Below are 9,640 nucleotides of genomic sequence, written 5' to 3' on the forward strand. Positions count from 1 at the left end.
GAAATCAAAACTTTATTTCACCCTTTGTAAAACGAAAATAAATAAACAGAGCAGGCCTATGACAAAAGTAATGCAGTAGCGAGCTTTCTGGGGGCAAGTAACTGTAATATTATTACTGAAATGTGATTAGTAACTCGCTACACCCCTCGTTACTGGAAAAAGTAATATTATTACTGTAGCGCGTTACTAGTAACGCGTTACTGCCCAACACTGCTGCTGACCAAACACTCTCTACAGTGACTTGACCTGCATGGTGTTGCTTCCATAGCATGTTGGTAGTGTTGATGTTCTCAATCAGACACCCTCTCAATCATGCATATACGGGGATGTTTGTTGTCCATGTCTAGTGATCTGTACATCAATATACTGTACTTGTAAATACACTGTCTCCACAGGGGTCCTACTGCTGTTCAGGCAATTGGCCGCTCCTGCTTCCTGCTAGTCCACTAGAATCACTTTCATCTTCCTGCTTCCTGCTGTAGTCCACTTGCATCTCCATTATCTTACTGACGTTCAGGCGGAGGTTGTTGTCCTGACAACATTTAGTTTGGCATGCCACCTCCTCCAAGTAGGCCTTCTCATTATTGTTGGAGATCAGGCCTACCGCAGCTGTGTCATCAGTGAATTGATAATTGAGCTGGAATTGTAGGTAACTATGCAGTCGTGTTTGTACAGAGGATATGAAACAGCCCAGTGTTGAGGGTGAGAGGGTGACTTTCTCCAGTGTTTAGGGTGAGAGAAGATGATGCCCACTCTCGCCCCCTGAGGTCTGCCCGTCAGGAAGTTGAGGATCCACCTGTGCAGGAAGGGTTTAATCTCCAATCTCCATCCTGCGTTTGGAGATGAGTATGGGGGAGTTATGGTATTGCAATCTGAAATATAGTCGATGGACAGCAGCCTCACATAATTTGCCTCATACACTTTGCTTTCAATTCATAGTATTAAATCAGTTCCTGTCTCCTACTATATAGGCTAAGATAAAATACTGAACCCCTTTTTGAAGGGCCCTACTAATCACTAAGTATCTCAAAGTACTCCAAAGTATACCACAAAGTACTCCAAAGTATAGCGCAAAGTACTCCAAAGTATACAGCAAAGTACCACAAAGTACCCCAAAGCATACTGAAAAGTACCTCTGTATACCACAAATTACCACACATTACTGCAAAGTATGGGTAAGTACCTCAATGTATACCACAAAGTACTACAAAGTACTCCAAAGTATAACGCAAAGTACCCAAAGCTTACTGCAAAGTACTGCAGAGTACCGCAAAGTACTCCAAAGCACACCACAAAGTACCTCAAAGTATTCCGCAGAGTACCGCAAAGTACCTCAAAGTACCCCAAAGTATACTGCAGAGTACTGCAAAGTATTGCTGTGTACCCCAAAGTATACCAAAAAGTACTGCAAAGTACTGCAAAGTACTACAAAGTACCCCAAAGTATACCACTAAGTAGCGCAAAGTACTCCAAAGCACACCACAAAGTACCCAAAAGTATTCCGCAGAGTACCTCAAAGTACCCCAAAGTATACTGCAGAGTACTGCAAAGTATTGCTGTGTACCCCAAAGTATACCACAAAGTACTGCAAAGTACTGAAAAGTATACCACAGAGTACCCCAAAGTATACCACAAAGTACCTCAAAGCACCCCAAAGTATACTGCAAAGTATCATGAGACACACCAAAGTATACCACAAGTACCACAAAGTACGCCAAAGTATACCACAAAGTACCCTAACAGTATTATTCATTCACTTTTTAAATTATTACATTATCAGTCAAGTATTACATTACCAGTTTTGAAAAAAAAAGACCCACCTGATAATGTAATAACTTGACCAATAATGTAATAAGGTATTACATTATCAGAAAAATGGTATTACATTATCAGTCAGGACATTTTATTACATTATTGGTTAAGTTATTACATTATCAGGTTTTATTACATTTTCGATTGACTTAAGTCAAACTTTTATTACATTATCAGGCGTTATTACATTATCGGTTGATTATTACATTATCGGGTGCTACAGGGAGTTTATGTAGGCTTCAGGTGTACGAGAACACACATTCAACTTAAGAAGGGGAGCACAGCTTAGAACACTTTGGCGGTTTAAGAACACATTTCCACACAGTTCATGAATCCGGCGGGGATCTTTCTTAGGGTTGGTCTTACGAAGTTCGTAAGAAGACATTTAAGAAGACACTTAAGAAAATGTTCAGGAATGAGGTCCATTGTTCTCAAAGTGCCTGGATGCAGTTGCCATTGGAAACCAAGCACCTTGTTGAGATTTATTTGAGAGGAGGGGGGGGGGGGACAGAGAGAGAGAGAGAGAGAGTGTGAGAGAGTGTGAGTCAGAATTCATAAGTGCTCTATTGATTCACACACTTCTTGGCTTCAAAGGTTCAATAATGGTTTTAAGCAATCAATATATTTCACAAACCATGTTTATTCACTTCACTTACGCATTCAAAAGATCCATAACGAAGTGAAAGGTCAAAGTGAATGAAATATCTAGCACATATTGAGATCAAATCATAGAAAGTATATTCCTCTGACTTGCCTTGAATTCACTTCAAAATCCAGGAACAAGAGGCATGGGGAGGCAGCTCGTGTTTTGATGTCCCCAGCCTCTGGAACACCTTGCCAGAGAATCCAGGAATGTCTGGAACCTTTAAGCACAATCTAAAGACATACATCTTTAATCTCGACTTTATTTAATCTCGCCAGTATCTTGAACCTTGAATTAGGTAGTTTGTCTGTAGTGACTCCATTGTGGGTTGTAGGCTGCATTGGTAGTCTGCTGTAGTGACTCTAGTCTGTAGTACGCTGTAGTCTGTCGTGGCTCTGTAGTGATATAGACAGCCTGGGTCTGATCAAGTGGGCCAGGGCCACTGACAAGCCCTAGTTGTCGGTCTCGAGTGTGATGTGTTAGTAGTGGACTTTGTTCTCCTATAATAGTGGCACTGCTATAGTGGCATAGTAGTTAGTGCACTGTAGTCTAGTGTGGCTCTGTGGTTAAATATGCAGCCTTTGTCTGATCAAATGACCCTGTGCAGCCCTGACAGGCTCATAGCTTTCCGGTCACGACTGTGGCATACTAGCAATATGTATTTGGTTCTCCTTGCTATAATAGTCTATCGCTAATATTGAATGTGTTACAGTATGTGTCTTATAATATGATGTTTGTGATATGTGTGTATGTATGTGTTTGATAACAATTAACACAACATTCAGGTAGTGGTAGGGTACAGGTTATGCTCATAGGGAGGTATACAGTAGACCTCTAGTTTGGAGTTTGCTGTTAAATGTATGTGTTGTATAATGTTTTATATTTATGTTGTGTTATGCATGTGCTGCATATGTGTTTTATAATGCACTACTATGATGTAGCTAACATGGTAGATTACCATTGACGTACTGTATATAGGCTCATATAGGCAGGTAAGTAGAGTAGTCTGTATAGGCCTCTAGCTAGTTAAACATTTTCCAGGACCTTGCTGTTTAAATTATTTTGTGTGTCTTATAATGTGGTATTTATGTCTATGTGGGTTTTATAATGAGTTATTAGAATATATTACTATGATATAGTTAACATCATAGCCTTTTCCAGGAGTTTGCTTGATCATCTCGTTGAGAGGGGTCAGGAAAGAATTATTTCAGTTCTCCCATATTGGCTCAAATTTGTTTTTTGTTTCCCTCTGGAAAATGAATGTCAGGGTTAGTATGCACTTCATATCCCCTTTTCTGTGAATTGCATTGTGTTGCCTTTGATTTACTCTGTTCTCATTCGTGTTCTTTTTTAATCCCCTTGACACCTTTGTTGTGAAGGGAGAAAAGAGAGGAGAGGAAAAAAAACTGATTTGGAAGAACAGATGAGGCAATCAGCTGCAAAGGCAGCAGACTATATCTAACCAGCATACCACAGACATTCACACGCACACACACACACACACGCACGCAAATACAAACTGCCTCGGTTAGCGTGCTAATTAACACTACATACAATTTGCACATTTTACAGGAGGTCTGTTCGCCTCAGTAGGTGCTGTTGCTGGCAGTTTCTATGAAAATAGGCCAATATAGAGATGAACTCCCACCATCACCCTTCTCTCCCCTCCCCGGGAGGCACTGAACACTAGGAGGTCCACAAAGCTCTCCGCTTCTTGGATATAGCCTTCATTATAGCTGCCCCCTGAACAGATGTTTGTTGTCATTATCCTGCGCTATGCAGCCTCTGTGCCTCAGCTGACTGCTCCACAGCACAGTAACGTTTACCACCACAATCTTGTTTTTCACAAACAGCCATCAGTCATGGCCTTACATGAGAACTCCCAGTCTTGCACGATACAAAAATCTTTTCCAGCTAAACCTGTAAGGACCTAGGACATGGATTATGTTGGACTCAGAAGAATGGTTCAGTTCTAATTTAGATTCAAATGGGGTCATTTCTATGTTCCCATGGTCCTATGTTCCTCAGCTCTGCATAGCACACAATAGGAACCTGAAAAAAAATTCCTATGTTCCAGGGTCCTATGTTCCCCAGCTCTATAGCACATAATGGGAACCTGAAAAAATGTTCCTATGTTCCGGGGTCCTATGTTCCCCAGCTCTATAGCACGTAATGGGAACCTCAGAAATATGTTCCTCAGCTCTGTATTCGCTTAATATGACATGAGCTATTGAGGGAGCATGTCAGTTAGGTTAAGGTGGGAACTCGACAAAGGGGTTAGGGTTAGAAATCAGAATGAGTGGGCGTGTTCAGGGAACATATGGAGTTGAACATAGGGCCTCTGCCTCATCTGGGGTCATTTTACCTGTGAGTGCTCGTGTCCATGTAGGCCTATGCTGGTTGAGGTGATACTATTCGTGGTTGTGTGTCTTTGTGTGGTCCGGCTGTGGTTTGGTCTGGTGTGACTAGTTGCCCTGGGGATTTATCCTTGGTTGGAGTTCTGGATGATTTTTTCCTCATCATTAGTATTGGTATGGCCCTGTTGCAGTTGAATTGTGTGTTTTCAAAGAATATTGAACTGGGGAACATATGACCCTGGGAACCAGGGGTGAAAATTAACTTTTTGGCTCACGGTGAGTCACCTGCCAAGGGGACTGTAGATGAAAAAATCTACCGGCCAAGTATTTTTTTTTTTCAGATAGCCTTCCGAAATCGAGTCGCCAATTGGAAATTTTACCTGCATTTGGCTGGTGGCAGGTGTTAATTTTCAGCCCTGCTGGGAACATACTGGTAGGACCCTGGGAACCTAAGACCTTGGGAACATACTGGTAGGACCCTGGGAACATGCGACCCTGGGAACCTAGATACACTACTATTCAAATGTGTGACGTGCTCCAGAGAGCCGCTGTGTAGGCTTCAGGAAAGTAGGCTGTGGTATACCTGCTGTTTAACAACACGTACACATACGTGGAGTTCATTTCTCAGGACCTGCACAGCCAGCACACTAAAGAAACACAGGAGACATGTGGTAGCCATCTTCTTTACAGTACGTGTAGTTAAAACCAAGTACTTGTATATACCGTGGGCTTAACGGTGGCTGGTTTACCTGATAGGGCTGAGCTAATGTATGCTTGTGTTGGGCATGTGGTATAATTATGTACACTGCTTAAGTAATAGTGTCAACACAGAGTAATAGCTCATTGTTTGGCCCATAGAAAGGTAGATAGCTGTTGCACATCAATGGATGGAGTTTCTAGTGGGGCTGAATAGAACACAATGATAATAGTGCCGATGTGACCAAGACAGATGCGGCACACGGGACACCCAGATTTAATGGCAATTTTAAGGGAGCAATGCCGCCACATCATGCCACTGGGCACATTTGTAGGAGTGGAGCTACTCTGAGAGTATGCAAAAATCCATTAATTATTGCCCCACAAGTCGTAACTGGAGAAATTAACTGGTGTTCATGCTGCGGAGCGCGGATCTGAAAAGTTGCACAAATTAAAATATGATGTAATTCAGGCTATATTATTGACATATCAAAAATCTAATGAATAATACAGTGCTCTTAATATTTTAGGTGCACTATGTCCTCATCAAACTTTATTTTCATGAAAGAAAATGAGCATAATGATTAATTCATGAAATTTCACAATCACATATATCACTTGGAGATCCATTCCATGCATCTAATTTTTCATGGCAATTGAAAATGTTCTAATGTAAGCCAATAATAGCCTCTGTGAGTGGTCTACTGTAAGTTGTTTGTTATGCCTGGTTTGCTCCAACCAGCGTGAAGCTAATGTAATCACTCAAATTAAAGCTATAGAAATTATCATGTTTACCATATTCACAATGTAAGGTAGATATGATGCATTAAGTACAATTAGCCCCATTACTGTACCAATGAAAATACAGTTGCAAAGTCATTCAAGAATCAAATTAAATGACTGCTCTTTTGGCATTTCTGGCAGAAGGCAAGTTTGGCAGGCTGAGAAGTCGGTGCAAGCTTGGCACAATTATATGATTTTGCTGTGCTGAATTTGTAAGTGGCTGATTCACAGCCCTGGGCTGGTGCTGAAAAAAGAATTAATCGATGCCGCACACATCGATGGCCATTCGTAAAGTCACTGAAATGACGTGACAATATAATACGTGTCGTGTAAATCATTGTCATTGCAGCCTAATATTACCAAAAAGGAAGTCCTGCTCCCGAAGCTAATCTGCGAATATATCTAAGAGTCAATGCGAGCCTGCGTGATAGTCACAATGCATAGCCTACTATTGCATCAAAGTTAATATACCAGCAATAACATGGATCGGATCGGGTCATATAAGCCTCGTCTGGGATGTCTTGAAAGCGCATGAAAAAATACATGAATAGGCAGTGATGATCGCAAAATGAACACCAATTTAATCATCACACAAACTAAGGTTTAATGCTCATATGAATAGCACCTGTGTCAGTAGCATTCCCATGTTAGAATCCACACGGATACAATGACTAATTTAATCTATCAGGCACCGGTGTTGGCGCATGTGGCCTATAAAAAAAACAAGGGTAACTGCACATATTGAGCGACATGGCAGATATGAAGAGGAAGCGTGTGATAGCGTTCACCAAAGAATAACTAGTGATCATGCTGGACGAGGTGGAGCAACCGAAGGCTGTCCTGTTTGGCGGCTACCAGTAGGGCCTATTCACAACTCCAGTAGGCTACTTCCTGAAATTAGACATGCTTCTCTATTTCCTGACCTACACTTTGGATGAAATGATTATTCAGGAATTCCTGAATAATCATTTCATCCAATAGTGTAAGACAGGAAATAAAGAAGCATGTCTAATTTCAGGAAGTAGCATACTGGAGTTGTGCATATAGCCCATTGAAGAAGGCTGCATGGGCGAGCATTGCAGCGCGGATGGCTGCTTCCACTCCTGGGCCACCCAGGGAGTGGACAGTCGTCAGCAAGAAATGGCAGGACTTCGCCAGTCAGGCCAAAAGCCGGGTGGCGGCAGTGCGCCGAGAGGCAGAGCACCGTGCCTTCCCTCACCCCGGAGGAGGAGAAGGCCCTATCGATCATCGGCCTCACAGCCTCCCAAGGCATCACTGGTGGCCTTGATTTGGAGTCTGGAGAGGGCCCCTCCAACATCCAGCCCTCAGCTGAATCACTCCAAGCCTCCCAGCCCTCAGCTGAATCACCCCAAGCCTCCCAGTCCTCTGGAGAGGAGACCCCAGCGCAGTCAGACTGCTCCACCCCGTCGACACGCTCTCCCCACACACCCCATGACTTCCCCCCCCCCCCCCCCCCCGCCCCCCGTGAGAGGCAGCTGAACACCACGGATGCGAGGTGCGACTGCAGCGAGGAGCTCCTGGAGGTGGGGAGGCAGAGGCTGGGTGTGCAGCGTGAGAGGCTGGACCTCCAGAACAGGCAGCAGGCCCTAGCGGAGGCACAGTTTGTGTGGCCCTCCATATCAGTGCCCATCATTCTGCCAACTCCAGGTAGGCCAAGTGTATATTTTGTATACTCTGTCTATTCCCATTCCATTCAATGTCGCTAATTGAATTTTCCTCCTTTGCAGATGATGCAGATGCCTGAGACACACTGCACACACTCACCACACACACTACATACACTTACCACACACACTACACACACTCACCACACACACTACATACACTTACCACACACACTGCACACACTCACCACACACACTACATACACTTACCACACACTGCCCACCCACTACAGTACACTGCGCACACACACTACATACACTCACACCACTCATCCTTCCTACGTGTTGCTACCTTGTCGTGGTGGGAAGGCTTGTGTGCCTCCATGACCATGAAGGCTATATTGGTGGGGGGTCACCCCCCAGCAGGTTCAACCATGCCGGGCAGGTTCAGGGTAGAGGCCAGACGAAAAGCAACAACTGGCCCTCCAGGTTGGGGGTTGGGCATGGGTCTAACAACCCCACCCCGGAAAAAGACAGCCTGTTACAGGACAAAGGTCTGAAGAACAAACCTGCCCATGTTTTTTCCCAACCAATATTAAACAAGTTCCCTTTATCCTGTATATTTGTTGTTTCTTGCCACATTACAACAGTAGAGGTTTTGGAGAAGGCACACAATATAACAAACAGCATTTGTAAGATCACTAAATACTGTGAATCTGTTAGCAAAGTTCACTATAAGGACAACAGTATTGGGCCACCTACACATTACAACTTTCATGACATCCCATTCTAAATGAATAGGCATCATATGGAGTTGGTCCCCCCTGTGCAGCTATAACAGCCTCCACTGTTCTGGGAAGGCTTTCTACAATATTCTGGAGCGTGTGTGAGGATATTTGACTATTCATCTAGATGGCCTCATTGGATTAATCGATTCGCCAGGATATCTGTCTGACAATATATAAAGACAGCCAGAAAAGTCATGTCATCAAATTATCCCTTTACATAAGAAAATGTTGTTGTTGTTCACAAAGTGGATTATATTAGGCTATGGATAGTCGTATATGTTGCTTGGCTCAATAAAAGTTTTAAAAACAACATTCCCATGATGTATTCTGTAGGCTGACATTATTTTCATCATTCAAGTTAATTGTATTTTGTGTACACTATGTGAATCGCGCAGGTAGGATAGATAGATGTGCGCTGTATTGCAACTCTCCTTTTTAAAAGTGTAATTTAGCTCGAATCGAGCTAAAACTATGACGGGATGAACGGAGCGCATCGCCAAGGTACACTAACGATGGGGTCCGACCGCCCTTCGTAACGTATCCCTTGGCTGTGGTATACCTTGGCTAAGAAGGCTCTGGGAAACAGCGCTTCGGCTCCAAGGAAGGCTAACGATGTATCTTCGGAAGGTACATCGTAAGGGCGATTTACGATGTACCTTGGGTGGAGCTGTTTCCCAGAGCCTTCGTAGCCAAGGTATACCTTGGCTTGAGAAGGTTCTGGGAAACGCATCGCCACCTAGAGGTGGAGCTAACGACGTTCTTAAGAAGCACGTAGCGCTACGATGCCTTAACGATGCCTCTGGGAAACGAGGCCCACGGAAACTAGTCATGGCACTGAAATAACTGTGAATTGTGAAATGACATAAAATAATGTCTGATAAATTAAGATAGGTCTTGTCGCCTGGACACATCAGTTTCAATGCTTCCAATGCTAAT

Source organism: Borostomias antarcticus, assembly GCF_949987555.1.
Source record: "Borostomias antarcticus genome assembly, chromosome: 9".
In the NCBI taxonomy this organism is placed as follows: Eukaryota; Metazoa; Chordata; class Actinopteri; order Stomiiformes; family Stomiidae; genus Borostomias; species Borostomias antarcticus.